Consider the following 20,000-nt stretch of genomic DNA (forward strand, 5'->3'; position numbering starts at 1 on the left):
GATTACCGACGTCAATTTGCTACTGGATTCAAGTTTTAAGAGAGAGAGAGAGAGAGAGAGAGAGAGAGAGAGAGAGAGAGAGAGAGAGAGAGAGAGAGAGAGAGAGGGAACAAAAAAATAGGGGAAACCAGAGGGGAAAGGAAAGCATCAAAAAGGTCTGAACACAGACACCGGAGCTCTTTGAGTCAACCACTTTGGGCAGATGATCAGTGGATTCGGGGGGAGGGGGGGGGGGCGGCGGTCTCTCCTCACTCGATCCTCTGCAAACACTTCGAGGCAAACGACGGGGTCGATGGATGATGATGATGTCCTACGGTGGCTAAAGAGGTCCTAGAGAGAGAGAGAGAGAGAGAGAGAGAGAGAGAGAGAGAGAGAGAGAGAGAATGTACAAGAAGAATGAGGTTAGAGAAGGGACAGAACAAAGAGGGATGAAGAGAAGTGGGGGGCGTGATATATATACGTTGTATATGTGAGGAGGACACAATTAAGAAAGAGAGGAACAAATAGAGTCCAACTACACAGTCATCGCTTAACTGATCGCGTAAAAATCTTGCGGAGCAAAAAAAAGGGGAGTGAGTACATTTCTCTCAACTCTCGCTACAAAACACATGTTCTGTGACGCTACTGACGCATCACACTATTAAAAAAATGTCGCTGCTGACACATCAAACTATTAAAAAATGTAAATCCAATGTGGCCCTAAATGTCGTGAATGCCTAAATACAATTTTATATCTCTCGAAACACTCTCGACCTTTTATTAGTAGGTATACTCAAGTGGCTTCTTTAATTCTTTTATATAATTTCTGGCACGACTTCTTTTATATGCATTCTGTACTGGGGAACCAGTTCTGCAAATTAAAGGGAACCATTTTTCACTCTGAATAATAATAATAATAATAATAATAATAATAATAATAATGATAATAATAATAATAATAATAATAATAATAATAATAATAATAATAATAATAATAAGCAGTACGTGGTACGATAGTCCTTGTCTTTACGACGAAAATGCACCAAAAGAAAGTGAGAATATTTCTCAATGAGTTCAAAGAACTGAAATTGTTGTTGCCATGGCACGAAAGTGCACACAAGATATGCTTATCAAGAGGTGGTTTCCTTAGCTAAAAATAACCGTGTGATAAACTCTCTCTCTCTCTCTCTCTCTCTCTCTCTCTCTCTCTCTCTCTCACAAAGATTACCAAAAACAAACAAGAATTAACCTTACATACACTTTCAATCTCGAATATCAGATCGTGTGTTCTTGTGTTCTAAGATAATTATTAGTATTTTCACAGTCGTTTTTCGCTTCCACAACAACAAAGAAATGTTAAGGGACAGACTCTTCTATACTTTCTTTTTTAAACAATACGATGAAAAAGAGTTCTAACAGAGAGAGATGGAGAAATTAGAGAGATTCGTCCTGAATAAGTAGTAGGCCACTAAGCTGCAATAACAGGTAACTGAAATAAATAGCCGACATAAAAAAAAATCGGACAAAGGAAGCAGTACAGTAAAAATTGACAGGCGACTTATCGTTGAGGGGACTCGCCAATGTAAGTTTTATACCAAAGCACCAAGACTCAAAATATATATATATATATATATATATATATATATATATATATATATATATATATATATATATATATATATATATATATATATATATATATAAGATACACACAATACAATCTTGCCTCAACGACAGCAGGCAAGCAACAAGAGACAGGGCTCTACGACCGCAATGGAGAGGAGACGCGCCTCAGAGGCGGTGACGGCCAATGCAAACACTGAGAAAAACGAGACGAAAATACCGGGACGCCTTCGCATTTGTGTCAGGGGGCAACTGTGGATCAAAGGTACAGCCAACAACGAGGGGGCTACGAACGAATAAATAAAGAGCTAGCAGGAAGGAAGGAAGGAAGGAAGGACAAAGGAAGTGCGGCGATAGATCAAACAAGATTCGAGCATTTTTCAAAGCGAAGCGCGACGCCAGAAGAAAGTTGCCGAGGAGAATTATGAAGGAAGGAATACTGATAAGCCAAAGGGAAATGTACCAGAATAGATATTTGAGCAAAGCGGAAGGAAAGGAAAATAATTCTTTCAACGAAAACACCATTTAAAAATACTGAAGTTATACGAACACAGCTGTTGGCCCAGCGTTCGACTCTCCGACCGGCCAGTGAAGAATTAGAGGAATTTATTTCCGGTGATAGAAATTCATTTCTCTTCATAATGTGGTTCGGATTCCACGATATGCTGCAGGTCCCGTTGCTAGGTAACCAGTTGGTTCTTAGCCACGTACAATAAATCTGATCCTTCGGGCCAGCCCTCGGGGAGCTGTTAATCAGCTCAGTGGTCTGGTTAAACTAAGATATACATTTTTTTATACAAACAGAAGCGCATAGGAGTACAGATACAAAATGAGGCAGACGCATCAGAAAGCGGGTTAAGTGGGAAACCAATCATTACATAACACATCACTTGAAAGCATTAGGGACCTCAAGAACGTCTTCTACACGCACTATGAATTATCGGAAAAAGCCAACAAGGAATATGGCCCCCTCATTACTCGCCATCATCATCTTACATATTCTAATTTCTGTTAAAACAATAATGAAAGCTTCACTGCTATTGTGTTCCACTACTTCCCTTCTAATTTATCAAGCAACCCCCTTTTTTTTTGCAAGGTTGCTCGTCATATCGCACAAGAGAAGTCGAAGCAAAACGTGTTAAAACATCCTTTAAGTTGCCTTTGTTGTAGATCAATTGCTACGAATAAATCTGAGAAACACGATTTCACTGTCATTAGGAGCCCCTCGACCTCGGTTCAATCCGCCTACCGGGACGGCAGTTCGAGCCTTCCTCCTATTCTTTACTTATTACAAAAAAAATCATTGAATCTGATGTGTAAGACTATCATTTGTTCAGATGGGTTTAGAGTCCAAGACTTGAGGATTTATATCATCAAAGTTAAAAGATAAATAAGACAATCAACTTTTAAGAATGACAACTCTGGTCTACAGCCATCTTCATTCTTGTGAACTCATTGATGTCACGACATTCGATACACTTCTTTTGCAAGTGGGATTAATTAGGTATGTCTTCAGTAAAGTGAAGTTCGCTACTATCGAGAGAGAGAGAGAGAGAGAGAGAGAGAGAGAGAGAGAGAGAGAGAGAGAGAGAGAGAGAGAGAGAGCAATCCATCTACAGTTGCTGCTATTAGAAGAACCTTTTCCATTCGTCAGTGAACATACCAAAGAATCCCTTTTTAAATGCCTCTGCTTACTGATTCCACATTTCCTAATTCTAGGTTCCTTCTCCCCCTTCTCCACTGTTCTAAAACACTTGAAGAAGGGGGATAGAGAGAGGGTAAGAAGGCCGTAGAAGGGAAGGGATGGAACTCCTCCAGGAGGAGGAGGAGGAGGAGGAGGAGGAGGAGGAGGAGGAGGAGGAGGAGGAGGAGGAGGAGGAGGAGGAGGAGGAGGAGGAGGAGGAATAGTCAAGACAGTGAGACAGACAAGCTATCATTCCTAACACCAAGCTTTTTTTTTCTTTTTTGTTCCTTTTGGCTACTTGGGATATCTGCAACACACAGGGGTCTCAGGCCCAGCCTTTCCTCATCTCTAGGGAGACATAATGCACCAAATAGATAAACAGATTTTTTAATGGCTTCCTGTGAGATGTTCGTCCGAGAGGACGATCTTTTCTTTCATTCGAAACCTTAGATTTGTTTCTCCTTTGGAAGGGTTCTGTTAACGGCAGTATTTTACAAGATATACGCTGCATTATATAGGATTGAGTAAGTGTTTTAATCCAATATTTTACAACATATACGCTGCATTATATAGGACTGAATAAGTGTTTTAAGCCAATCAAAAATCTACAAAAAAAGCATCAAGACTGACGTTAGCCATAATATGACCAACTCCAGACCTCTCCCTTTCACACGATTATATATATATATATATATATATATATATATATATATATATATATATATATATATATATATATATATATATATATATATATATATATATATATATATATATATATATATAGAGAGAGAGAGAGAGAGAGAGAGAGAGAGAGATAGATAGATAGATAGATAGATATATCAAGCAATAATTACTGTTCTCATGAGAAAATGAGGATGCCCATATTGTACGTGTTTTAAAACAATAATAAACAAAATACCAAGCAAACAAAATCATTCTACTGGATATCAACGTGGACTGATTGATAGATTTTACTAGTAAATATCGTTTTACGATTATACCTACTTATAGAAATACCGACGTCTTTAGTCGTAACTCGAGCACCAGAGGCGTGCTCTTAGAGGCACTCGCACGCTACGACAGGGTGAGAAAGAATGAGCACCCTCTGGTCCAGTCTCCTCCATGTCTGTGAGAGCTAAGTGAGGGGAAACTCTCTCTCTCTCTCTCTCTCTCTCTCTCTCTCTCTCTCTCTCTCTCTGTGACGCACGCAATCAAACACCGAGAAGTTGTGCAGCCCAGAATGACTCAGTGTCACTGCGACCATATCCACCCCACCCTCATTTTTTTTTTTTTTAGTCCGTTGCCCCTACAAGGTCAGAACTAAACTTCTAAACATTCTTGAATTCAATGGAAGATCAATTTCAAAATTATTCAGAATTCAGAGACAAGTGTTTAAAACGCAGTAATAAGGAAACGAAATTTGTCCATTTCTTTAAAATGTGATCAAAATTCTAAAATCTATAATAATGAAATTTGAGTGGGTCTTTCTTGTTTGTCCGTCCCGGGTGGGGCGGGGTAGGTAGGGGATCGGGAGGGTTGGGGAGACATGACACATCCACCCTCCTCCTGCAAACCTGTGTGTTCGCCCCGGGTAGGGGTGGGGTACGTAGGGGGTAGGGAGGGTTGGGGAGACATAAAACATCCACCATGCTCCTGCAAACCTGCCTGTCCGCCCCGGGTGGGGACAGGGTAGGTAGGGGATCGGGAGGGTTGGGGAGACATGACACATCCACCCTCCTCCTGCAAACCTGTGTCCGCCCTGGGTGGAGGCGGGGTAGGAAGGGGATCGGGAGGGTAGGGGAGACATAACGGGCAGCAACGGGTTCCAGCGCAGTGTAGTGCGCGCCATGAATCTCTTATTCTTATAAAAGAGAGAAAAAATTACAAACATTCAAGACAAAGCGACATTTTTCATTCTCAACAGAAGATCGACAAACGTCAAGAATATCAATTACTGTGGGCATAGGAAGGAGTTAGATATTCAAATTTATACGCAATAGATCTTTTAAATTTTACTTTCAATGGCTTTTAAACTAATAAAACTTCAGACGACATTTCAAATGCCAAAGCTGCTAAGCCATTCTTTTCATCCCCTAGAATAACAATTCTGAAGGATTTTCCCAATCTGCCTTAAATCGTCTATCTTTCCATGTAAAACACAACTTCATTAACATCTAATTATCACCAGGAAGATGAATTATGAATTCATCTATGAATTTTAGGGAACATGACTTGTGTTTAGAACATAATCACAATTTATTTCAGTTTACCTAAAGTCTCAGTTCTTGAGGACAAGAAGAGATGAAAAGTGTCCTTGTATGATGCCCAGTCGAGAAAATGGCCAAGGCCATGAACACCTCATAAAACTGACTTCATTTAAACTTAATTATCCAACTTAAAAGGACGATAATGCAAAAGTTATCAATTGACATATGGACCATTACCAGGCTGACAAACAACTAACTGCAACCCAAAACGTTAAGAATAAACCACTCGTTTATTTCGGCGACGACGCAATTTACCTATACAATGATTCCTCCGCCCCCCACCCACCAAATACAACAAAACCTTCAAATGTCTAAAATGACAGACACCAAAGATGACAAGGAAAAACGCAAACGCTAACAAACACTTGAATAGCAAATGCAAACATGCGCCCAGTGTTCTAGGAAAAGGTTTCGTAAAAAAAAAAACACCATTCCACACCTCTACTCCAAAAAACTGAACCGACAAAAAAATAACGCGATTGACAGCACAAGTGGTACAGCCGGAAAGGAAAGAGAGAGCGCAGGCGTGCTAAAGAACACGAGAGAGAGAGAGAGAGAGAGAGAGAGAGAGAGAGAGAGAGAGAGAGAGAGAATTCCGCTGGTCAAACGCTCTTCAAGGACGACATATTCCTCAATGAAGACATTCAAGAAAGAAGGCGCTAGCCACACGTGCAAGCGCTCATGCGCGCGTCATCTCCAACATCATGGGCGCTATGTGGAGAGAAAACGCGATCGGAAATTTCAAGTGCATACTGACAAGCATTACTGACCAGCTATTTGAGTTTTTATCCATTCCTCCTTTCACACTATCTTTTTGTCTCTCTAACACGCATTCAGGGACAAGTCATAAGGACCAGCCTCAGTATCTCTGAATATACTAGTTGATGAGACACCGCCAATATCACCACCAACCCAAAGAAGACCCTTGGAATTTCGTGGCAGTCAGTGTCTACAGGACGTTCGAGCACTCAAAACACAAGATTACCCGACAGACGTGGAAAACCTGATGCAAAAGTTATTCTACCAAGGAATTCTGCGGTCTCTTATTTTCAATGAGATCCCATTTCAGGCCTTGAGCGGTTACTTATCTGAGGACGCGCGGTGTCTAAGCCTCAATTGGGAACCGTTCAATATAACTCATGTGGGTCATTTTGTCAGTGCGAAAATTGCACCTCTCTCTCTCTCTCACCGGATCTATGCAAGCCGTTGCACATACACAAATAAATCCACAATCATGAATGCAATGAGAATGTTCTGTGTAAAGCGGCAAATTTTTTTTTTCGATCGCTCATTTACAAAAAAGGCAGTGCGGTATAAACATTTCCTTGCAATGTTTACTCATTCTCACAATATCGCGTACTTATTTTGAATGACGTGAATGGATACAAAGAAATTTCAAGCGCACTTGACCATCGCTCGTCAGCTGCGGAAGTACGGTTGCTCATTCTTCGCGATATGTTCAGTGACGTGTTTTCACGAGCGCAGCAAAATACGGAAAACACAGACATTCTTTGTCTTTGCATTAACGGAAATGAAAAAAAGAAGCATTGGGTTATTATTAGCATTGGTAGTAACAGGAAACAGACACTCTGGCATATTTATGAGTCTTCGTCATTTACAACATGAAATGGCGACACAGGAATGGCCGATGTGACGGGGAAATTACGCCATCTGTTCAGAGAACAACCCATTTTACTTTTAAAATTTACTTTTATTATGTACAATGATACATTTATTTTATATTATTATTTATTTAAAAACACATTATATCTGTGTGTTTGCATGTACGTAGCGCAGTAATACTCCTTATAATTGTTATTAATAAATTCACCTTTGAGAGAGAAATAACTACCGAAACTTGGCCAGATGATTTTTGATACTTTATGCTGATTCCCCCCCTCTCTCTCTCTCTCTCTCTCTCTCTCTCTCTCTCTCTCTCTCTCTCTCTCTCTCATTCTAGTCTCTTAGCAAATAAAACCTAATCATTAAAATAAATATCAAGGCAGGTGGCTGCATTTCACCACTCCATAAAACCAAGTGACCATGAATGAAGTCTGATAGTTTCCGCAACACCGTACTCAATGAATGCCCGTCCACAATAATGAGGTGTACCTGTATATGGCTGAGTCACTATCAGCCGATTGCATATATTCACCATGAAAGCATATGCACACACAATATAATAATAATAATAATAATAATAATAATAATAATAATAATAATAATAATAAAATGCAACCTCACCTCCGCAACAGGTAGACTTTTACGTTAACTGCAAAATGGCAGCTATCTTGGAGGTTTCAAAGCAAGCATACGCTGAATGTTTCGGTGACAAACGTCATCACATGAATAATTAATTGAAAACTGGGCCTACACAGAATAAAATAACCTGAATCAGCATAATTCTGACCAGCAAAGTTTTAGCTCATTCAAATTGACATTCGTGTACCTCACAAGAATGGAACTTTTTTTTTTTGTTTTTTCTTTTTCGGCTAAGCGACTGGAGCACAGAAAATACCGACAACTGTTCCCCTCGAAACCCCTTTGGATAATTTTGCGCCATGAGAGGAAACAAAAACGGCAACCTTGCCAGTCTTAAGGGAAGAAAGTCCAGATGGTTATCATAGCATGAAGTTTCTCAAGGCCTTTGCGATACTTACTGCTCCCGTTCAAGATACGGACAACGAAACATCAAAATAATAACTCTCTCTCTCTCTCTCTCTCTCTCTCTCTCTCTCTCTCTCTCTCTCTCTCTCTCTCTCTCTCTCTCTCTCTCTCATTGGACTGTCGTCGGTATGAAATGTGAGCAGCAAATGAAACTGACTAAAAGATAAATAGGAAATTTAATTTTCGCTCCATTTTTAGCCAGTGTTAATTTTTCTCTCTCTTTTTCTACAAGGTAGCTATGCCCAGTAGACAACGCCCTACACTCGTACTATAGCTAAACGTTTGGCAAACTCTTGTTAGTGCTGAGAAACTGAATAAGTTTTTTTTTGTAATGAAATAATATATCTCTCCGTAAATCAATTGAGGTGTCCTTTGTATAATAATAATAATAATAATAATAATAATAATAATAATAATAATAATAATAATAATAATACTGTTCGAGACGCTTACGAGAAAAAAATTTCACTGAAACCTGGCACCGATCCAAATTAGTTTTTCTTTCAATAAAATGAAGCCCTTCTTTGGCTGAGTCGGTTGAGCTTCAGACTGTCATTCGATGGGCCGGAGTTCAATTCCCGCGGCCGGCTGATGAAGAGTTAGAGGAATTTATTTCTGGTGATAGAAATTCATTTCTCGCTATACTGTGGTTCGGATTCCACAATAAGCTGTAGGTCCCGTTGCTAAGTAACCAATTGGTTCTTAGCCACGTAAAATAAGTCTAATCCTTCGGGCCAGCCCTAGGAGAGCTGTTAATCAGCTCAGTGGTCTGGTAAAACTAAGGTATACTTACTTTACTTCAATAAAATGAGAGTAAGAATAATTGAAGTAGAGGACATCTGTACTGTTTCGTTCCACTCCCGGGTATCTCTGTGATCTCAATTTTGGCTTGGTCCTAATGAATGTGGCCACACCCAAAATGCACTATCAAGGCAGGTGTCTACATTTCACCACTGGGAAGAAAAGATCACTCTTGTGGTGATTTTTTGGAGTGCATTATTTTGACAATATAAAATTCTTTAGCTTTCCAAGGCTGCTACCCCTTCTTCTGGGCAAGGGTACAGTAGCCCTCAAAAGCCAAATATTACTGTATTTTAATTATTATTCACTTCAAAAATCTACACAAGAATGGCCAGTTTTTTCCTATTTGTCAGAATGCGATTGTTCTTTGTACAATACTACTACTACTACTACTACTACTACTACTAATAATAATAATAATAATAATAATAATAATAATAATAATAGATTGGAGTTCTTTCGGAAGTACAGTAAGCTGTCAATCCGCTGCAAATCACCGAATGTAAAGAACTTCACTGATTAAGAATGCTTAAAGTTTCCCGCAATCAAGAAAAAACGACTACAGTCCAAAAGAAGTTATAGTACGCTCTAAGTACATTCCAATACTTTGATGAACTTCTTTTCAGTAAAAATTAATCCTTATACCCTATCTGAAGTGGTACAGAATCCTTTTCACCCTGCTTGAATTTCGAAAAGTGCATAATCATTGGCAAGTTTATGAACGCGTTTATGCCAGCGCGGTTGATAATCCCGTGTTCTCTGCGTTGCTATAAATGAGACACGACCAGTTCTCAGAGTAAACGGAATTCCTAGAAGACATTAACTACAGTTCTATTATTGCACTGACATTATCAGCCAAAGCAAAGGCATAAAAATAATGCAACTGCTCAAATGAAAACATAAGACATACAAGTGAACGCGCTGAGAAACTAGGAAGAGAGAGAGAGAGAGAGAGAGAGAGAGAGAGAGAGAGAGAGAGAGAGAGAGAGACTTATTAACGTGCGCATGCGTGCGTCACCAGCAAGCCAACGCCGCAACAAAAAGCGTGATGGAAAACGCAAAGCCTTAACCTCCAACACGTCTTCAATTCACACCTTTCTGCCGACATGAGGCAAATTGGAAATGTCTTTCGAATTCTTAAGAACTCGACTTTTCTCATCAGAATGCTTCGTGCTGTATAAAAAGAATCTCTAAAGCAAAACAAAGAAGAACACGATTCCCTGAGATTTTTAGAAATAAGTAAAAATGATTACACGGTTATAACAACAGCGGTAACCCTCTTCACTTCTATGCCAAAATCCACCTTTTACTCATTCGTACAACTAGCATCTTTTAATTATAACGGCATTACTAGTTGCAAGAGGCTAATTATAGTTGCCTGGGCTAACACGATTCACTCCATTATAGATCTAATATACAACATCTACAATGGAAAGGCCTTAGTTCCAGTTCAATCAAAGCAGCGCGTTTACAAACACTCACACAGTGTGTGCTGAATACGATTGAAAGAAAAAGGTCTGTTATTAATTGCTTACGATGCGTGTATGACGTAGCGAGAGCAGCTGAAATGATGACAAATTTGAAGGTGGGTAGTGAGTGGTACAGAGTTCAGCGTCAGCAAAGGAATGATCTGAGTACTCTGAGATGGCTTAGTTATGAAGGAAGACAGGAGGAGTAGGATAGTATGTAAAAATACTGAGAAATGCCTCAGTGTTCAGATGGAAAAGAAAAGGAAGATCTACAAAAGGGGAGAGTTGGTGGTACGAAACATTCATTTATGAATGCATACAACTCAATGTGGACTCAGCCGAAGTGGACCGGGATAATCGAACGACCTTGAATACGAATGAGTGCTGTACCACATGCATGGACCACACTTGAGAGGCTCTCTTATGACAGGAAAGTTTAGCGTTAGCCTGACATTTATAATGAGCAGGCAGCCACCAGTGTCTCAGTGTGTCCTAACCTCTCTCTCTCTCTCTCTCTCTCTCTCTCTCTCTCTCTCTCTCTCTCTCTCTCTCTCTCTCTTTTACATATGGATATACTATTCTAAGGAAGCTTGCTCTACAAACCACTGGCCTTTTGGGTCAGATACATTTCGAATAACAACAGAAAAGGTTTCCTTGTATAATTAATGCATATCATATGAGCCCTTATTTGAAAAACAAACATTACCAGTACACCATCGCCTCTGTCGCTCAGTTAACATGAAATGCAAATGAATAGTTTGAGATGCATTAATCCGTAAGCTACTTTCCTGGTTACTGATTTGATATCAATCGTTAATACTACTCTCCCGTCGGCAGTGCAGGAGAATGACACTGGAACTTCAACAGGCAATATGATTGCTTAGATTACGTTCGGGTACGCTAAAGATCAAACCTGAATAACTAAATTTGGACATTACACAGATCAAATTATATTTTTCATGTATTCCCCGAGTAAGTTCTACTCTGGAGGGCCTCTCACCTTCTCACCTGGGCCTCCCACCAATTCTCGCCCTCTCTCTTGCCCCTACCCCTACACCAATGGAAGGCTTTCTCGTTACCGGCATAATTGGTCCAGAAATAACTCCTCGTAACAGAAATGAAGCCATTCCCTCCAACACCCGCCCTTTCCTTCCCTCCAAATACAACGCTCCGTTGGTTAGGGAAACCACAGAGGCAAAAACCCCACGGTAATTGAACGCCACTTTTCAGTTACCTTTTTTTTTTTTTTTTACCACATCAACGATAAGGATGTAAAATAAAGCATTAATAAAACAATATTGCGATACGGAAATCATTCCTGTGAGCAAATCCAACCACGTAAATTACAGAATCTTAAAAAAATCTTGGTATAATGGAAAATATAAATTTTTTTTAAAAAGAAGGCTTTCTCAATTCATCTCATATACGATAATTCTATTGAACATTCAACCATGGTTCACCTTTTGTCGTAACCATAACTATTCTGGCAGAGAATGTTAACTTACTCATATTCTCAAACTACAGACGGAATCAATACAAGTATCATATTAACAATAAATATTACGGTACTATCGCTGGAATATAAACTATAAAATTGTTACGGGAATTAAATTCATAAAAATCGTTCACGCTGGTAAGCATTTCGAAGTGCACAGCCCAAATAAAATCTTTTATATTGCACCTATTTTTCAACACACAGGTAGCACTCTCACTCATACTTTAACTGTTTATTCTTAGACGAATCTTCCGTCATTAGCCGCTTCAACACATACATTCTAATATAAATATATATATATATATATATATATATATATATATATATATATATATATAAATATTATTTATATTTATATTTATATATATATTTATAAATATATTTATATATATGTATATAAAATATATATATATATATATATATATATATAATATTTATATTTATATATATTTATATATATATATATTTATATATATTTATATTATATTTATAAATATATTTATATATATATATATATTTATATATATATATATAAATATATATACATATATATATATATATATATATATATATATATATATATATATTTATAAATTCCGAAACCAACCCCTTATTCACCAATAAAGTCATAATTTTTAAAAATTTTAACCAAAGGAGAATAAATAACTCATAGGAGGGGAACACTCCCAAGTACTCCGTGATTGTTAACAAATAAAGACGAAAGTGATGAATATGTTAAAAAAAAAAACTACAAAAAGGCAGGAAAATCAAAACTGGCTGAGCGATATCAGCATAAATCAACCAAAATAAAACACAAGTTTGGAGGAAATCCCATATATATATACATATACATATATATATATATATATATATATATATATATATATATATATATATATATATATATATATATATATATATATACATACACACACACATACAAATGCATACATATAAAATATATAATATAAATTGTAAATTACGGATAACATTGTTACCCCTAATTTAAAATTTTAAATTGAAGGGTAATTATCAACTTTACATCATAACACGTTAATCTTGAGTAACTAATTGGTTTACTGGCGTTGGTCCGGTGCTTGAAATTCACTTCGATATGATCTCGTCACGTGTTCAAATCTTCAAAGTTCTTTCCAATAACAAATCATTGCAATGAGAACGGAAGAATAAAACAGCGATATTCTGTGTTCGAAATAGTCCAATATGCTTCGAAACACTGATCGGAGTACTCGGGCGAACATCAGTGAGCCCGCCTTTTGCGTAACTGGTAGAGTCTTGCAAAACATTACTGACAGCAAGTTGTAGCTTTGTCACTGAGAGCACCATGGAGATTGGTCTTGTTCTTAATGGATGCAAAAAAAAAAAAAAAAAAAAAAAAAAATATATATATATATATATATATATATATATATATATATATATATATATATATATATATATATATATATATATATATACATATACTGCATAGGAACAAATGAAAGTACAAACACCCCAAAATCTATACATGAACATAAAGCAATGAGACGGTGTCAACGAACCTTGAATTTCTCTTCAAACACGCTTGTTTTACCTAGGAAATGAACACGTATGAAATCCGTGAACTGGCAAGAAATAACTCACTGCACGAATGTGTACAATACATATATACACAATTACTCGATCCGAAGCCCCGTAGGAACACAGTGCCGGCCGCAGGGCGAAAGGATACCGTCTGACGTCATCAACCGAGATATATAGTTAATCCGTGACTTCCCCCCTTCTAATTTAGACTCTCGTGGAACCTTACAGGGGAGGGGAGGGGGTAGCAGAAGTAGGTGGAGTGCGGAAAAGGAAGCAAGGAATAGGGGAAACTGCGTATGGAAAGAAAGTTCGAGCCTGCAACAAAACGAATAACTAATCGGTTTTGACATATTACAGAAACAAGGCTGGAACAGAGTACAAAAATGTAAAGTACGAGAGAGAGAGAGAGAGAGAGAGAGAGAGAGAGAGAGAGAGAGAGAGAGAGAGAGAGAGAGAGAGAGAGAGAATGGGTGTTGCAGGCAAACTGCGCTTCACTGGGAGCATGCTAACAAACAAGGCGTGTTCAGAGGAAAGAATGAACGAAGGGGAAGAGACAAGACGTCCCACGAAATTTCCTTCTTTAAGGGGGAAGGAAGAAAGCGACAGCTTCCTCGCACTCGGCCGTAGTGGCGGAAAGGGAGGTGGAGGGGGGTAACGAAGAAAAAAAAAAAAGAAAGAACGAGCTCAATCTCAAAGAAAGTAGGGAACGTAAACGTGAAGTAAAAACCTGTGTAAGTGTAAATGAAACTCTGTGTGTGTGTGTGTTTGCAAGCGCGGACGTACGACGGAACGAGGGCCAACCCAACCCTTGGGCGAAAGGCTCACTCTCTCACGCTCTTTCCACACGGGAGGACAACCGCACACTGACTACTACACTGACCAGTCACTGACTCCCCTCTCCCTCCTTCCCCCTCCCCTCTCCCTCCCCTCTACTTCCTCCTTCCCACCACAAACACCACCACCGCCACCACCATCAAAATTACTACCATGCAACACCTTCAACACCAGCAATACAGCTCACTAAAGTACCATGACTTTCGCCGGCATGAGAGTCCGTACACTATGGTAAGTTGAACCGATTCCCTGCGCATTTCTCTGACGATTTGTCTTTCCAGTAAGGAAAAGGCAATGCACAAATATCTTCCTATATTGCGCAGGCCTCCCTTTTATGTCAAGTTACCAGAGGCGTGGGTAAACCAACGGTATTCTTCAATCCTTCCCTTCACCGAGATGCCCCGTCGATTCTCCTCCGTATCAACATTCCTATATGAAAGCAGAGATGAAACCGCCGTGACAACACACTTTGTATGCTGTGACAGGGTCATTGAGACTGAACGTCTACTTGACAGGAAACAGAAACATTAAGTAGCAATTTATTGATTATAACTGGCCTGAAGTAAAACAACCCCTCCCATCAAGACTTGGCGTTCTTTTTCATCTTTCCCTTTCTGCCTCGTCCTTTGCCTCTAAAAGAAAGTCTCTTAGGCTTGTTCTCTCCCTTCCCTCTCCGTCAAGTTCAACCCTCCCAAGTCCCAACCCTACGGATCAGCTGACTGCGGCGGCTTCGTCTTCTACCACCTCCTCCTCCTCCTCCTTTTTTCTCCACGACATCCCTACTACCTAGAATAAAGCCGTCTAAAATTACACCTCGTGTAATGATGCACCAAAGGAGGGCATGAGAAGACCCAGCAGCCACTCTACAGGTCAGGGCCTTTAAGGGCTCCTTTCGGAACACAGGATACAGGGCGATGAGGATAATTACGAGAGAAAGATTGTTGTTGCCGATCTGTCTGGCTGCTAGAATTAGCGTGGCAGGGCTGGTTACCAAGGCAACGGTGTCAACAAATTCAGCCATTGGGGGGATTCGCCTCAACCCCACGTAGTGCGCGCGCGCACTCACAACTATGCCTGTTCCTTGCATAGGACCTCAGTGCGTGACCCTAGATATACTTACATAACCACGTTCTCACGAGAGCAAAAAACATTCCACGCCAGGCACGATCATCGCATCTGCAACAACAGAAGCACTTTATCCGCACAACTACCTTTGAGGGCACTTCTGTTGCTACCCCAAAATTTGTCGCTAATCGGCTACCATGGTTAATTTTTTTTTTTTATTAATGGAAGAGTCAGCCCTTTCAGACTAAGATCAAAATTAGAGCCACTCAGCCTTCTTCGATTTTCGTTTCAACATTTTTGCGAAAATTTAGACTCCATCAAGTAAAGGATAAATTCATTAATAATCATAAACTAGCTAAGTGTCCCAGAAACTGGCAGGAGCCTTGCCTGAAAATTTCTCAGTACTATCATGCAATCTCAAGTCCTCTCGGAGATACAAATCACATAAAAAGACGAAATAGAGGTATAACTTAGCACAGGAGGGGAAAAATGAGCATCAGCGATTAAATAAAATGTCAACCAAGATGTCCACCTCGGTAACTGAGCGCTTAACGCTTTACATCAATACTTGGGCTACACCAAGGCCATGAGAAAGAGAAGGTCTGCTCACTTCCCCCCCCAAAAAAAACCCCAATGTAGACGGAGTTTTGATTACCTCCTTATTGCGTCAGCAGGTGAATTGCCGTAATGAGCAGGTACCTCCGAGATACGTCATCGCCTACGTAGTTACCCCAGGTGGGAGGGGACTTGGCCTTGGGCTACACGGCACAACACTAAAATACAGGAGGACCTAAAAGTCAGGATCACAGAAGGTTAAGTAAGTTATAACGAATACAATATATACTCGTATGCTCTTAGACTCGGCGCCAGTGTCAGTACTTCAATCAGTAAAAAGGGAAACTTCATTCATATTTTCTTCACTCCCTCCGCATCCTAGCACTCAAGAAATTGAGTAACGTATGGTAAGCAACCAAAGTAAAAAATATAAGACACTTTTTGAACGTAATGAAATACTGAAGGAGATAGCGTTTGCACTGTGTGTGGGCGCAAATGAGAGATGAACATGACATTGTGACGTAGCCCTAAAATTAAATAATAATAATAATAATAATAATAATAATAATAATAATAATAATAATAACACTGAGTAAAAATATAAAGGCAACACGTTCCAGCAATGGGAAAGGAAAATGGTAAAAAAACAACAGCCTTTGTGCGGCTGTTGTACATCATCAGAGTCGCAGAACAGCCCGGTCTGTCAGAAGAAAAATAGCAGAAGAGAGGCCTTTGACACAAGATGCATCCGAACAAACATCTTCTCTTTTTCTCCGGTTTCAAAAGACTTTCCCATTCACTTTTATGAGACTGGATCAAACATCAACTCCCAAGACACAGGGAAGGGTAAATGGCACCAAACTCAATAAAAAAGGAATAATAATGGATCGAGAGAAGGGGTATAATATAAGGGGGCCGGAAAGGAGGCCTTTGTGGCCACATTCTTCAACGAAAGAACCCCAAAAAACAACAAGGAAAATTACATAAAAGCGATAACCAGACACACCATAAGAGCATGAGAATGTGGACAGAGAAAAATGAAAAAGGAAAATCAAATTAGAATCAACAGAAAAATAAAACTAAAAAAATGAAATGGAAAATATAATTAGAATCAACAGAAAAAGAATACTAAAAAAAAGGAAAATAATAACCAACAGAAAAAGAAAAAATTAAAAAGGAAAATAAAATCCGAAGCAACAGAAAAAGAAAACTAAAGAAATGAAAAAGGCAATATAATTAGAACCAACAGAAAAGGAAAAAAAATGAAAAAGGAAAATAAAATTAGAACCAAGAGAAAAGGAAAACTAAAAAAAAAATTAAAAAGGAAAATAAAATTAGAACCAAGAGAAAAAGAAAACTAAAAAAAATGAAAAAGGAAAATAAAATTAGAATCAACAGAAAAAGAAAACTTCAAAAAAAAAAATGAAAAAGGAAAATAAAATTAGACCCAGCATAAAACAAAAAAACAAAGTATGGAAAACGCAAAAGTTGGAATCGACGAGAAAAAAGCACAAACCATAAAATGGAAAGGTGAGAAGAAGAGGAAGAGTGAGAGAGAAACGATCACGGAAGATAAAGGTGGAAAAGTGATAATATAAAGTCAGAGAAAGAAAAGACAGCTGGAATTTGGAGGAGGAGGAGGAGGAGGAGGAGGAGGAGGAGGAGGAGGAGGAGGAGGAGGAGGAGGAGGAGAACCTTATCGGACAAGAAAGAGCACGAGGGAAGATGGAGGGAGGATGAGAAGACCTTATGAGACAAGTGATAATGAGGAATCGATTCTCCTTTGACGCGAGAGGATGTGACCCCTCGGCTTGACTGTACACATTGTAGGATTCGCAAAGGAACTTCTCAAGGACTTTGGACATGCGCGCGCAGCTTAAACTAGGAGGGTATTCACAAAGGATTACTGTCATTGTTTTGTTGTATCAGCTTTTCATTTCGAACAATATTGCTGACTTAAAATGTCCAGGAAGAAATTTCAGCTATCATCTTGAGAGAGGAACTAAAAGGGAAAGTCATTATTAATGATTCGCTAAATTGTTTTAAGTATATTTATCACCACCTCATATTTTTTTAAATGCAGTTGCATCTTTTAATCATCCGATTTCTTGAATATATGCAGCACTTTTAACATTTTAAAACAAAACGGCTATTTCTAACTACGACCAACAGCTAATTTCTACCTTCACTAGCTAACCCCTTCTATCTTTCAGAAAGTTCACTTCCACACTACGGTTTTACATCAAAGCACCTTTGATGTCCACTTACGAACAGAGGTTTAAGATCATAGTGACAGCTCAACCGTTTGAATAATCAATACTATTCCTGTTTGCTTATAAACGTCAGACCTCCAGCATCAACTGAAGAGAATAAAGATAAATAACCATTAAGGAGCCACAACAGTTTTTAACCAAAAATTAGCGCCCCTCCCCTGAGAGAGCAAAAAAAACAGTGATATAGTGTCGATATCTTCAACTGAAAAGAGCAGTTGATCACACGAGAGAGAGAGAGAGAGAGAGAGAGAGAGAGAGAGAGAGAGAGAGAGAGAGAGAGAGAGAGAGAGAGAGAGAGAGAGAGAGGGGCACGACGGGTGGCACCAGACCCTCGAAATTCAATTTTCTCAGTCAATATCAATCTCGGTCTCATCCAACGCCACGATGGGAACAAAATATAAGAGGCAGAGCACAGGGAAGTAACGATACTTAAATTGACAAGACTGCAATGCTACTGCCCACATGTCATTATTTAAACCAATCAGTCAAGTGCTACTTAACATTCTTAAACTGGAGACTATATGTTAAAAACATATGCAAAATTTAAAGTAATGTATCACGGTAGTTCAGTGGTCTGTACTCTTACGCAACAATGATGCTTTGCAAACCTGTCAAGTACTTAACTGTCTGTCTACTCTTGGACCTTGGACGAATTGCAAATCTGCGCAGTCGTGATTTCAAAAGAGTGGAATCCCATGAGTACACAGTTTTAAGACAATTACAAGGAGAGAGGGAGAGAAATTTCCCAGATCTTCGGGTAAAATCAACCTAACCTTTGATCCAGATACACCACATATTCATCACTCAATCTATGTCTTCTGTGTTATACTAACCCTATTCCAATTCTTGATAACAAAACAAGAGCTTGTGCCTGTCAAAGCTACTGAAACGTGTGAAGCTTCAAAACGCTTAAATGACACAAGTGAAGCAACTTGTCAATATATACGTGATGTTAACCATTCATGAAACCCCAGGATAAAACATAATGACTAGAACCGGACGGTCAGTCAGCCACGAATGTCCACAGAAGGCAGATTGGACGAGAGGGTCGAGCTTCTGAAATAAGTGGACTGAATCTGGGAACCGGAAGTTTTGTTTCACATTTTAGCAAATCAATAACGACAACATTTCAAAACAAGACAGACCAAAATTCTACAAGATAAACATCCAGCAACACGAGACTAATTAATTCTATTTAAGCAACTAACGCATTACGGCTGACTAATTAATTCCATTAAATCTATTTTAGCACAAAAAAATTGACAGGGTTTGTTACTTTGTGAATCCTCCATTTGACACAAAGATGACTAAAATACCGACAGCGCAACATAATACAGCGATCAAAGCTGGAGTAGAAACTAAAGCGACTGTGGCCTTTCTACAGAGTCAAAAATAGCATTAAAAGAATCACCTTTACCATTTATCAAACCCTAATATATTATATATATATATATATATATATATATATATATATATATATATATATATATATATTAGCTGACGTACCCGGCGCTGCACGGTACCAACTCAAAGAGTAGAGCACACCCAGACCGTAGAGTACACACAAACGATAGAACACACCCAAAACGTGGCACACACCCGGATATTTACTTATCCCAACCTTCTATTAGACAGGAAAAGGAATCAACTCTATCTATAGTGTAATATCAAAGAATTTTTATTTATAGGTTTCAAAAAATATAC

General features: G+C 38.8%; 1 protein-coding gene across 7 annotated transcripts in view; it reads right to left on the minus strand.

Annotated features, from left to right (window-relative positions):
- The window catches only part of Mob2 (MOB kinase activator 2), a 354,696-nt gene that overhangs the window by 55,827 nt on the left and 278,869 nt on the right, over positions 1 to 20,000 (minus strand). Inside the window, exon 1 of one of the 7 annotated variants that reach the window (XM_067121700.1) lies at positions 14,395 to 14,429. The exons of the other annotated variants lie outside the window; for them this stretch is intronic. The gene's annotated coding sequence lies outside the window, so the exon portion shown is untranslated. Of the gene's footprint in view, positions 1 to 14,394; positions 14,430 to 20,000 lie in introns of those variants that run through there. 7 annotated transcript variants of the gene reach the window in all.

The sequence above is a fragment of the Macrobrachium rosenbergii genome, chromosome 19 (genome assembly GCF_040412425.1).
Source record: "Macrobrachium rosenbergii isolate ZJJX-2024 chromosome 19, ASM4041242v1, whole genome shotgun sequence".
Classification (NCBI taxonomy): domain Eukaryota; kingdom Metazoa; phylum Arthropoda; class Malacostraca; order Decapoda; family Palaemonidae; genus Macrobrachium; species Macrobrachium rosenbergii.